Raw genomic sequence first — 13,577 nt, 5'->3', positions numbered from 1 at the left:
TGCGCCCCCTCCCCTACCCACCAAATCTATGACACGTTGTCCTAGCAGTCTAATGTGACTGGGACAAGGTCCATTATCTCAGGAACTTCCTTCCTGACTGGTGTCTGGAAACTGTGCATCAGAGCCACGGGAAAGAATGAAGAAAGGCTCGGCTCTTTACGACTGTCAGCACACCTCCACCCCAAGTGCAGTGTGTCACGCATGAACCAGGAGCACTGTGGGACACGGTGCAAGGGAATCTGTAAATACCCATGACGTCGTCACATCCACGTTCGGGGAAGCCATGCAGCTTGCTCACAGCAGGTGCTGGGGGTGTGCTGAGGCTCTAGACAGGTTTGGCCTCCCTGCTCATGTACCCAGGTCACTCTCTGGGAGCCAGTGTGGCTGGGGCGGCCCCGGGCAGGTTCACCTCCTCCCTTCACCACTGGACGACAGATCCCTGAAGAAGCCATGACCTCCTGAGAAACTCCATCTGACAATGTGAGCAAGGCCGTTAGTGAACGTGCTGTGCTTCCTGACAGCTACCAGGATGGACTTGATCCAGGTGGCTGCCCTTTTGTAGCTGCACTTTCATTCTCACTTCAGCATCCCAAGATGTCTTTCAGGTCTTGGTGCCCTGGGCGGTGTGAGAGTCACCTGGCTTGGGGGATCCGCTGATATCCAGCCAGGGCTGCCAGAGTCACTGTCACCGAGTCCCTGACCATCACTGGGTACAGACTCTCAACAGTGGCCCTCACTCTGGCACATCCCTTGTGAGGGAGCTGATACACTGGGTTACTGAATTCTGAGTTATGATGTCATCGAGCATGCTTTGTCTGCACACCTGTGCCCTTTGAGCTCATTTTAGGCAAATGTGCCCGGACTAAGGTTGTATTTACCGATGGTTCACTTTCCATCCTCATCTCAGTCCTCGGAAGGATGAATTCCACCTCTCACGCCATGGTCCTTCCTCAGAATTTCCTTTGTCTTAGTTCATTCCAAAGATCATATTGTAGGGATGTTTATCATGTATACAGTATTCACATAAACTGTATGAGCGATTAAAAGATATTCTCTGACATTAAACACAAACAACATAGAAATCTCACAGGTGAAGATAGGATCACAAGATTCCTAATCAATGTCAGTGGATGGTTAGTCAAGGTTAGTCAAGGTAAACTGCTTCATCCCCCTGCCCTTTTTTTTTTTTTTTTTTTTTTTTTTTTTGAGGCAGAGTCTTGCTCTGTCGCCCGGACTGGAGTGCAGTGGCCGGATCTCAGCTCACTGCAAGCTCCGCCTCCCGGGTTCACACCATTCTCCTGCCTCAGCCTCCCGAGTAGCTGGGACTACAGGCGCCCACCACCTCGCCCGGCTAGTTTTTGTATTTTTAGTAGAGACGGGGTTTCACCGTGTTGGCCAGGATGGTCTCGATCTCCTGACCTCGTGATCCGCCCGTCTCGGCCTCCCAAAGTGCTGGGATTACAGGCTTGAGCCACCGCGCCCGGCCCCCTGCCCTTTATTAGCTAGACAGAAACTGACTGTGTACAGGCTTTACTCCTTTATGAGGTGCCAAAATAAAACCCCAAAGCACAAATCGCACAAACCAAGTCATGCCACTGGGACCATCGTGTGTCATCTGAGCTAGCTGGGCCATGCCAACTCCTACCCCATCTCCTGCTTTTCCCTGCATGCCTCAGGAATGGGAGCTTCTGTGTGAGCATTCATAAGACATCCTGCATTCAGGTCCACTGATGTGTTTTCTTTTTTAAAAAACTATGCACATTTTATTAGGAATGTTTCAACCACATAGAAAACGTATAATAGAAACCAATACAGACACCACATAGATGTGGGCCATGTTAACATTCTACCGTTTGCTCATTTTTTAAATAAAAGCTTTATTAAGACATTCACAAAGCATGCTCATTGAAATTGTACAATTTGGGTTCTTCATAGAATTTGCAACCATCACCACGTTAAATATATTTATAGAATTTGCAACCATCACTGCATTAAGTCTACTTATAGAATTTGCAAGCATCATCACTATAAACTTTAGAACATTTTTATCACCAAAAAGAAAACCCCTAGGCTGGGTGCAGTGGCTCACGCCTGTAATCTCAACACTTTGGGAGGCCAAGGTGAGTGAATCACTTGAGGTGAGGAGTTCGAGACCAGCCTGGCCAACATGGTGAAACCCCGTCTCTACTAAAAACACAAAAATTAGCTGGCCGTGGTGGCACACATATGATCCCAGCTACATGAGAGGCTGAGGCAGGAGAATCACTTGAACCCAAGAGGCGGAAGTTGCAGTGAGCCGAGATTGTGCCACTGTACTCCAGCCTGGGTGACAGAGCAAGACTCCATCTCAAAAAACGAAGAAGAAAAAAAAAACAACCTTGTCCTTTAGCTATCACCCCCTGCCCCCATCTACACCCTAGGCCTACGTAACCATGAATTTACTTTCTATATAGCTTTACATGATCTGGACTTCCATATGAATGGAATCATACAATATATGTCTTTCACACCTGTCTTACTCTACTTTGAATATTTCCAAGGTTCACCCATGGTTTTAGAATCTATCATTATATCAAACCTTTTTATTGCTGAATAACATTCCATTGGTGGACATCCTGAAACGTACTCATTCATCAGGTGATGAACATTTGGGTTGTTTTCACTTTTTGGCTATTGTGAATTATATATATATATAAAATACACATAAAATAAAGAAAAAATATATAATACATATAAAAGAAAAACATATACGTATTTTTTCTTTTTCTTTTTTTGAGATGGAGTTTCGCTGTTGTTGTCCAGACTGGAGTGCAATGGCACCATCTCGGCTCACCAAAACCTCCACCCACCTCCTGGGTTCAAGCATTCTCCTGCCTCAGCCTCCCGAGTAGCTGGGATTACAGGCATGTGACACAACACCCAGCTAATTTTGTATTTTTAGTAGAGACGGAGTTTCTCCATGTTGGTCAGGCTGGTCTCAAACTCCCGACCTCAGGTGATCCACCCACCTTGGCCTCCCAATGAATAATACTTCTAAGAAATTTGTGTACAAGGTTTTGTGGGGATGTATGCTTTCATTTCTCATAGGTAAGAGTGAACTAAGAGTGAAATTGATGGGCCATATGGAAACTCCATGTTTAACCATTTCAGAAGGTGCCAGACTGTTTCCAGTGCAGATATACCATTTTATATACCCACTAGCTATGTGAGGGTCTCAGTTTTTCTCCACATTCCAGCCAACATTATCATCTCTCCTTTTGATAAAGTCATCCCAGTGGTTCTCAAGTTGCATCTCATCATAGTTTTCATTTGTGCTTCCCTGATGTTGAACCTCTTTCACGTACTTATTGGCCATTTGTATATCTTCTTTGGAGCCATGTGTACTCAACATTACTCACTTTTAACTAATTTGTGTTTTGTCACTGAGTTATAAGAACTCTTTATATTTTTCCAGATAAAAATCATTTAAGGGGGGCCAGACGAGGTGGCTCACACCTGTAATCCCAGCACTTTAGGAGGCCGAGGCGGGTGGATCACCTGAGGTCAGGAGTTCAAGATCAGCCTGGCCAACATGGTGAAACCCCGCCTCCACTAAAAATACAAAAGTTAGCTGGGTGTGGTCACACGCGCCTGTAATCCCAGCTTCTCAGGAGGCGGAGGCAGGAGAATCGTTTGAACCTAGGAGGTGGAGGTTGAAGTAAGCCCAGATTGCACCACTACACTCTAGGCTGGGCGACAGAGTAAGACTGTCTCCAAAAAAAAAAAAAAATTCTTTACCGGATATAATTTGCAGAAATAGTCTCCCATTCCATGGGTTGTCCTTTCTTTATTTTTTGTTTTTTGGAGACAGAGTCTGGCTCTGTCGCCCAGACTGGAGTGCAGTGGTGCGATCTCACCTCACTGCAAGCTCCACCTCCCAGGTTCACACCATTCTCCTGCCTCAGCCTCCTGAGTACTTGGTACTACAGGCACCTACCACCACACCCGGCGAATTTTTTTTTCATATTTTTAGTAGAGACGGGGTTTCACCATGTTAGCCAGGATGGTCTTGATCTCCTGACCTCGTGATCCACCCATCTCGGCCTCCCACAATGCTGGGATTACAGGCACGAGCCACTGTGCCTGGCCTCTTTTTTTTTTTTTTTCTGAGACAGAGTTTTACTCCTTTGCCCAGGCTGGAGTGCAGTGGCGCGATCTCGGTTCACTGCAGCCTCTGCCTTCGGTTTCAGGGATTCTCCTGCCTCAGCCTCCCCAGTAGCTGGGATCACAGGCATGTGTCACCACACCCAGCTAATTTCTGTATGTTTAGTAGAGACGGGGTGTCGCCATGTTGGCCAGGCTGGTCTCGAACTCCTGAAATCGTGATCCGCCTGCCTCAGCCTCCCAAAGTTCTGGGATTACAGGCCTGAGCCAGTGCGCCCAGCCATCATTTACTTTCTTGACGTACTCTTTGAAGCACAAAAGTTTTTTTACTTTGTATGAAGTCCAATTTATCTATGTGTTCTTTTGTTACTTGTGCTTTTGGTGTCATATTTAAGAAATCATGAACTAGTGCTAGGTCATGAAGATTTATTCCTATGCTGCTGCTGCTTTTTTTTTTTTTTTTTTTTGAGACGGAGTCTCGCTCTGTCGCCCGGACTGGAGTGCAGTGGCCGGATCTCAGCTCACTGCAAGCTCCGCCTCCCGGGTTTTTTACGCCATTCTCCTGCCTCAGCCTCCCGAGTAGCTGGGACTACAGGCGCCCGCCACCTCGCCCGGCTAGTTTTTGTATTTTTTAGTAGAGACAGGGTTTCACCGTGTTAGCCAGGATGGTCTCGATCTCCTGACCTCATGATCCGCCCGTCTCGGCCTCCCAAAGTGCTGGGATTACAGGCTTGAGCCACCGCGCCCGGCCTGCTGCTGCTTTTTAAACAATCATTTAAAACATTTTAAAGTGTACGGGTTCAGTAATGTTAAGTATATTTTCATCATTGTGAATACACGTTAAGTATATTCTTATTTCTTAATCTTTAGAAATTTAGATCTTCAGAAATTTTTCATCTTTCAAAACTAAAATTCTATACATATTAAACACTAATCCCACCACCACCACTCCCACTCCCAGTCCTTGGCAACCACTACTGTGATTTTGACTATTTTAAATACTTCATACGAAAAAAAATTGTCTTCTTGTGATTGGCTTATTTCACTTGGCATAATGTTCTTGAGGTTCACCCATGTTCTAGCATGTGACATGGTTTCCTTCTTTCTGAAGGCTGCTTAGTCTTCCATTACATACACACACACACACACACACACACACACACCCATACACATATATACACCATATTTTATCCTTTCATCCACCAAACTCATTTGGATTGCTTTTATCTCTTGGGTGTTGTGACTAATGCTGCAATAAACATGGGTGTGCAAATATCTTTTTGAGATCTTGCCTTTAATTCTTTAGGTTATATACTGAGAAGTAGGATTGTTGAATAGTATGGTAACTCTATTTTCATTTTTAAACAACCGTCATACTATTTTTCATCACTGGGCACAGACTCTCAAGAGTGGTTACCACCCTAGCGCATCCCCTGTGAGCGACTTGAGCTGTTTTACTGAATTCTGAGTTATGATGTCATCAAGGATATTTTGTGCACACAACTGCACCCTTTGAGCTTATGTTAGGCAAATGTATTGAGACTAAGGTTGTCCTAATGCTGGTTCATTTCTCATCTTCATCCCAGTCCTCTGAAGGACCAATTCCATCTCTCCTGCCATAGTCCTTCCTTCTGATGTTCTTTGAAATGTATTAGTTCATTCCAAAGATCATGATTAGGGACTTGTATTGGATGGATCTGTAGAAGTGTATTTGGGATTAAAAGACATTCTGTGATAGCAAATACAACAGACAAATGCCCAAGATGAATACAGGATCAATAAGTTCCTCAAACCAATCCTAAAGGGATTGGTCATGGTAAATTTATCGTCTCTTCCAATCTGTTCATGTGAATATGTCCAAATACAGATTCGCTCATTAATGCGCAGAAGGAGTCTCAAAAGAGTAGTGTTTCAAGCCAGCTTATACCATGGGACCCGGCATGGGTCATTAGAATCAGCTAGGTGATACCAGGGCATTCCCCATCCTTCTATCCCACTGCCCTTTCTGAACACTAACTCTGGCTTTGTTGCATCCCTGTGTGCTGGCCTAGAAAGCAAAGAGCACTGAGGACTCAGAAAATTCCCACCATTTCTGTCTCTGTGAGCTTCCCCAACGGCCTGAGGGTCATATTTTCAGGGTATTTTTTATTTGCCACTCTACAAGTGCAAAAGACTGACAACCACTACATAAAGTTAGTATTGAAAAGTTTGCTCCAATGATACTTGAACAACATATACAATGTAACTAAACAAGTGTAATTGAATTTTAATCTAACGTGTCTATAGTATAAGCTTTAATTATACAAAAACGAGAAGGAAAGGAAAGACCTCAAACATTTGGAAATCGAAAAGCATTCTTCTAAATAGCTCATGAGTTAAAGGGTAATCTCGGGGAAAATTAAAAATAATATAGACGTAAATAAAAATAAAACATATAAAATGTGGTAAGATACAGATAAAGCATTGTGAAGAGGGAAGTAATCAGTGTTAGATGCATATATTAGAAAAGAAGAAAAGTCTTACATCAATAATTTAAGCTTTTACATAAAGAAATCAGAAAAAGAGCAAAATAAAATCAGAGCATGCAGAGGACAGGAACAGATAAAAGAATAAATCAATAAAATTGAAAAGAGAAAATCAATACAATTTAAACAATATTTTTTTGGGGGGGGATGGAGTCTCGCCATGCCTAGGCTGGAGTGCAATGGTGTGATCTCGGCTCACTACAACCTCTGCTTCCTGGGTTCAAGCCATTCTCCTGCCTCAGCCTCTTGAGTAGCTGGGACTACAGGTGCCCACCACCATGCTGGGCTACTTTTTGGATTTTTAGAAGAGATGAGGTTTCACCATGTTGGTCAGGCTGGTCTCGAACTCCTGACCTCAAGCAATCCGCCCCCTTTGGCCTCTCAAATTGCTGGGATTACAGGCGTGAGCTATTGCGCACCTGGCTTAAAATTGTTTTTTAATATGATCAGTAAAATTCATAATCTTCTCATGCTAAAATAATAGAGGAGATTCAAATTAAGAATGCCAGCAATGTGCGGTGGCTCACGCCTGTAATCCCAGCACTTTGGGAGGCCGAGACAGGCAGATCACAAGGTCAGGAGATTGAGACTATCCTGGCTAACACGGTAAAACCCCATCTCTACCAAAAACACAAAAAATTAGCCAGGCATGGTAGTGGGTACCTGTAGTCCCAGCTACTTGAGAGGCTGAGGCAGGAGAATGGCATGAACCCGGGAGGCTGGGTTTGCAGTGAGCGGAGATCACACCACTGCACTCCAGCCTGGGCGACAGAGCAAGACTCTGTCTCAAAAAAAAAAAAAAAAAAAAAAAGAATGCCAGCAATGAAAGAAGAGATAAAACTACAGATCCTGTAGTCATTTAAGAGATAATAAAATAACATACTAACAACTATATGCACATTCATATTAAAAACTAACATGGGCCAGCCAGGCGCAGCAGCTCATGCCTGTAATCCCAGCACTTTGGGAGGCTGAGGTGAGTGAATCACTTGAGGTGAGGAGTTCAAGACCAGCCTGACCAACATGGTGAAACAGTCTCTACTAAAAATACAACATTAGCTGCGCATGGTGGTGCATGCCTGTAATCCCAGCTACTCAGGAGGCTGAGGCAGGAGAATCGCTTGAACCCAGAAGGTGGAGGTTGTAGTGAGCTGAGATTGTGCCATTGCACTCCAGCCAGATTACGACTATAGTCCTAGCTACCTGGGAGGTTGAGATGGGAAAATTGCTCCAGCTGGGGAGGTAGAGGCTTCCGTGAGCCATGATTGTTCCACTGCACTCCAGCCTTGGTAACAAGGCAAGACCCTATCCCGTCCACAAAAAAAAAAAAAAAAAAAAAATTACATATTTTAAAATTATCTTCCTAAAATATTTGTTCTTTTTTTTTTTGAAACAGTCACTCTCTCTGTCATCCAGGCTGGAGTGCAGTGCTGTGATCTCAGCTCACCGCAACCTCCACCTCCTGAAGTCAAGCAATTCTCCTGCCTCAGCCTCCTGAGTAGCTGCGATTACAGGCTTGTGCCACTACGCCTGGCTAATTTTTGTATTTTTAGTAGTGACAGGGTTGCACCATGTTGGCCAGGCTAGTCTTGAACTCCTGACCTCAAGTGATCCGCCTGCCTCAGCTTCCCAAAGTGTTGGGATTACAGGCACGAGCCACTGCACCCAGTCAAATACTTGTTACCAAAGTGTTGGGATTACAGGCACCAGCCACCACACCCAGTGAAATACTTGTTAATTGCTAATGTGGTTTTAATATTGTGTTCACAAATTCTTTGATAATCCCTTCCCCAGGAGATACAGCTTAATTTCCCTCCCTTGGCATATGGGCTAGAAGTGGTGACTACTAAAAATAAGAGTATGGGAAGAGAAAAATGATAACTTTATGGTGGCGAAACCTGTCAGGCTTCACCCTCACCATGTGATCAAGGTTAACATCACCAGAAAAGTCATGCTGGTATCATGTACCCCTTGAAAAAATACAAGAGGACACTTCACCTCTGTGATATTCTTCCAAAAAATCAGTAATGCCAATCTAATAAGAAAACATCAGACACGTCCAAATTGAGACATTCTATAAAGTTCCCGGGCAGTTCTCTTCAAGTGAAGGTCATGAAAAACAAAGACTGACAGACTTACAGACTGGAGGAGACTAAAGCGATGTGATCACTAAATGCCACATGGGATCCTGATGGAATCTAGATCAGAAGACATAGAATAGCGAAAACCTAGTGGAAAGTCCAAATAAAGTGTGTAGTTCAGTTAACAGTGTTGTCCCAATGTTAGTTTCCTAACTCTGGCAAATGTACCACGGTTGTGTAAGATGTTAACATTAGGAGAGAAACGTGAACTGACCAGCTGGCCCATGGCACTCTACTGTAAGAACAGACTTCACTTATTTATATATTTACGATTGACACAGACTCCTAAGTTTTTTTCTCCCCCAATGCTTTATAAGTCATTAGTATACTCAATTAGATTAGAGTGATACTCAAATTGTCCCAGATTTGGCCAACGAATGGGAGTTCCTTCAAACTGATTCTTCTGTCCTAGAGGCATATTCCATCTTTTTTTTTTTTAATGCATTTCCTTTTTGGCCTGATAAAGTATTCCAGGATCATCAAATCCTAGTCCTGAAAGCAGCCACTTCTTCAGGTCATCCTGATTTTCATTACCGAAAAATGGTGTTAGAGATTAAGATCTGGATACCGTCTGTACTCACTGCTACTGGTGTGTCTGTGCTTCTTAAATCTTTTCAGTGGACAGACCTAGAAAATGCATACGTGGGCCGGGCGCGGTGTCTCAAGCCTGTAATCCCAGCACTTTGGGAGGCCGAGACGGGCGGATCACGAGGTCAGGAGATCGAGACTATCCTGGCTAACATGGTGAAACCCCGTCTCTACTAAAAATACAAAAAACTAGCCGGGCGAGGTGGCGGGCGCCTGTAGTCCCAGCTACTTGGGAGGCTGAGGCAGGAGAATGGCGTGAACCTGGGAGGCGGAGCTTGCAGTGAGCTGAGATCCGGCCACTGCACCCCAGCCTGGGCGACAGAGCAGGACTTCGTCTCAAAAAAAAAAGAAAAAAAAAGAAAATGCATACGTGTGTATACACAAACATACAGATATATGCACACATACACATGCATACAAAGATGCATGTTGCACATATACACGCGTGGATACACACATACACATCTCTGGAATCAAATGTTCACACCAATACTTCCAATTCCAGTCCATCCTCACAGGATTCTTTTTTGTTTGCCCCATTACTCATTTGTAGGACTTTTCTTCCACAGCGAGAACCCTGGCTCTCAATAACACAGACACATGTACTCATTTGCTCAATCTTATAATGCATATAAAATAGTTTCAGGATTGCTTCGCCCATACCACTACAAAACACAAACCTACTAGTGTTTGGATTTGTTTGTAATTCTAACTCACATATAACAAACTCTGCCCAACCAAGACTGAGGGGGTCTAGTCAAACACTGTGTGCATTATTTTCGCTTCTTTCTTATACAAGAGGTAACAAACTCTATATGCTTTTTCCACTTTGCTCTTTTCACTTAACATTTCTAAAAATCACTCCGTAACAGTTCGCTGGTATCTTCTTCATTCTTTTCACAATTACATTTGACTCCATCACGTATTATTTAATCCATTTCCTATGCTTGAATGTCCAAGCAACTTCCAATATTTTGCAACTATAAATAATGCTGATAAGTAATCGTGTGCACCTGTACCTTCATATCACTGAAGGTGACTTTTTTTTCCCTTCTTGAGATGGAGTTTCGCTCTTGTTGCCCAGGCTGGAGTGCAATGGTGTGATCTTGGCTCACCGCAACCTCCGCCTCCTGGGTTCAGGACCTCAGCATCCTGAGTAGCTGGGATTACAGGCATGTGACACCATGCCTGATTAATTTTGTATTTTTTTTTTTTTTTTTTTTTTGAGGCGGAGTCTCGCTCTGCCGCCCAGGCTGGAGTGCAGTGGCCGGATCTCAGCTCACTGCAAGCTCCGCCTCCCGGGTTCACGCCATTCTCCTGCCTCAGCCTCCCAAGTAGCTGGGACTACAGGCGCCCGCCATCTCGCCCGGCTAGTTTTTTGTATTTTTTAGTAGAGACGGGGTTTCACCATGTTAGCCAGGATGGTCTCGATCTGCTGACCTCGTGATCCACCCGTCTCGGCCTCCCAAAGTGCTGGGATTACAGGCTTGAGCCACCGCGCCCGGCCAATTTTGTATTTTTAGTAGGGATGGGGTTTCTCCATGTTGGTCAGGCTGGTCTCGAACTGCCGACCTCACCTTGGGCTCCCAAAGTGTTGGGATTACAGGCGTGAGCCACCATGCCTGGCCTCTTTTCTTTTCTTTTGAGACAGAATTTCCCTTTGTTGCCCAGGCTGTAATGCAGTGGCATGATCTCAGCTCACTGCAACCTCCACCTCCCAGGTTCAAGCAATTCTCGTGCCTCAGCCTCTTGAGTAGCTGGGATTACAGGTGACCGCCACCACATCTGGCTGATTTTTTGTATTTTAGTAGAGACAGGGTTTCACCATGTTGCCCAGGCTGGTCTCGAACTCCTGAGCTCAGGCAATCCGCCCATCCAGGCCTGCCAAAGTGCTAGGATTACAGACGTGGGCCACCACATGCAGCCTGGAGGTGACTCTTAAGGGATAAATTCTTAGAAGTGCACTTGCTTGCTGTGTCAACAGGTATGTGTATATATAATTAAATACTGCCAACTTTAAGTCTATAGGACTTAAAACATTTTGCATTCCCACCAACAATGTATGAAAATGCCTGTTTCTCCAGTCTCAGCCGTAGAGAGTACTGTTAAGTTTTTAAATTTTTGACAATCTGATGGGTGAGAAATGGTATCTCAGTGTAGTTGTAATTTACGTTTCTCTTACCATGAGTGAAGTTGAACGTCTTTTCATATATTTATACATCTTTTGGTAAAGAGTGCATGTCTCTTGCCCAGTTTTCTATAGGATTTCTAATCTTTTCCCCCTCAATTTTTAAAACATCTACAAAGTAAGGATTAACCCCCCCCTTTTTTTTTTCTTTTTTTTTTGGAGACGGAGTTTCACTCTTGTTGCCCAGGCTGGAGTGCAATGGCGTGACCTGAGCTCACTGCAACCTCTGCCTCCCTGGTTCAAGCAATTCTCCTGCCTCAGACTCCCAAGTAGCTGGGATTATAGACGTGGACCACCACAGCTGGCTAATTTTTTTATTTTTAGTAGAGACAGGGTTTCACCATGTTTGTCAGGCAAGTCTCCAACTCTCGACCTCAGGTGATCCGCCCTCCTCAGCCTCCCAAAGTGATGGGATTATAGTTGTGAGCCACCGCGTCCGGCCTCAGGATTAACCCTTTATCAGTGAAGTATGGTGATTTACATGTTGACAAGGATTTTTTGTAGTCATTTGTCTTTTGATGTTATGGTACACTTTGTCCGTGCAAACGCTATTTGGTATTTGTAGACATTATTTGTTAATCCTTCATTGGCTCTGGATTTAGAATGAGAAAGCCTCTCTGTATACCAGGTTAAAGATTATTTCCTCCATGTTTTCTTATAGCATGTTTCTAGTATCCATGTTTCTTCTGGCAATGTGAAAAAAAAATATTTTTTTTCACATTGAAATCTCTGACCCATTATAAATTCTTGTGTATGATGGGAGGAATGGAATTTTATTATTTTCCAAATGGCTAGTCAACGTCCCATTTATTAAAAGAGTATTTGCCACAGTCATGTGATATTCCACCTTTCGATAGGCATTTTTTAATGCATTCTGCTCTTGTTACTTTGACCTATTCATGTGCCAGTGCTATGATGTTGCTTAAATTACAGAGGCTTTGTAAAGCTTTCAAATCTGGAAGGGCTAGTCCCTCTAAAGCACTTCCTGTGCAGCAATTTTGTTGCAATTCTTTAACTTTCCATGTGGATTTTAGGATTAACTTACAATCCATGTCAACAAAAAAACTCATTAGAATTTTTTTTTTTTTTTTTTTTTTGAGACGGAGTTTCGCTCTTTTTGCCCAGGCTGGAGTGCAATGGCGTGATCTTGGCTCACCGCAACCTCCGCCTCCCAGGTTCAAGCGATTCTCCTGCCTCAGCCTCCCGAGTAGCTAGGATTACAGGCATGCACCACCACGCCTGGCTAATTTTGTATTTTTAGTAGAGACGGGGTTTCTCCATGTTGGTCAGGCTGGTCTTGAACTCCCGACCTCAGGTGATCCATCCGCCTCAGCCTCCCAAAGTGCTGGGATTATAGGCGTGAGCCACTACACCTGGTGAGAATTTTTAATGAGATTGCAAAATTTTGTTAACTATAAGGTGAGATTGACATCTTCATCATATTGAGATGTTCTCACCAAGAGAAGACGATGCCTTTCTATTCATTGAAGTCTATTTCTGGTTTCAGTGGTGCTTTACAGTTTTCTACTTGTTGGTTTCGAACATTCTTTATTAAACTTATTCCTAAACATTTTACCTTAATCCAATGTCACCAAAATTGGAGTCACTTTTTTTTTTTTTGAGACAGAGTCTCACACTTGTTGCCCAGGCTAGAGTGCAATGGTGCAATCTTGGCTCACAGCAACCTCCACCTCCTGGGTTCAAGTGATTCTCCTGCCTCAGCCTCCTGAGTAGCTGGGATTACAGTACAGGTGCCCACCACCATGTATTTTTAGTAGAGACGGGGTTTCTCCATGTTGGTCAGGCTGGTCTTGAACTCCAGACCTCAGGTGATCCGCCTGCTTTGGCCTCCCAAAGTGCTGGGATTACAGGCATGAGCCACCGTGCCCGGCCTAGAGTCACTAATTTTACATTTCATTTTGTGCTGCTTTTAGGTATTAACAGCCAGCTCTATTATATTCCAGAGTTCAAACGGAATAACCCTAAAGAAGA

This window comes from Trachypithecus francoisi, unplaced genomic scaffold, assembly GCF_009764315.1.
Source record: "Trachypithecus francoisi isolate TF-2019V2 unplaced genomic scaffold, Tfra_2.0 Lachesis_group16, whole genome shotgun sequence".
Classification (NCBI taxonomy): domain Eukaryota; kingdom Metazoa; phylum Chordata; class Mammalia; order Primates; family Cercopithecidae; genus Trachypithecus; species Trachypithecus francoisi.
The sequence above is the reverse complement of the archived record's forward strand: the minus strand, read 5'-3'. Positions refer to the sequence as shown.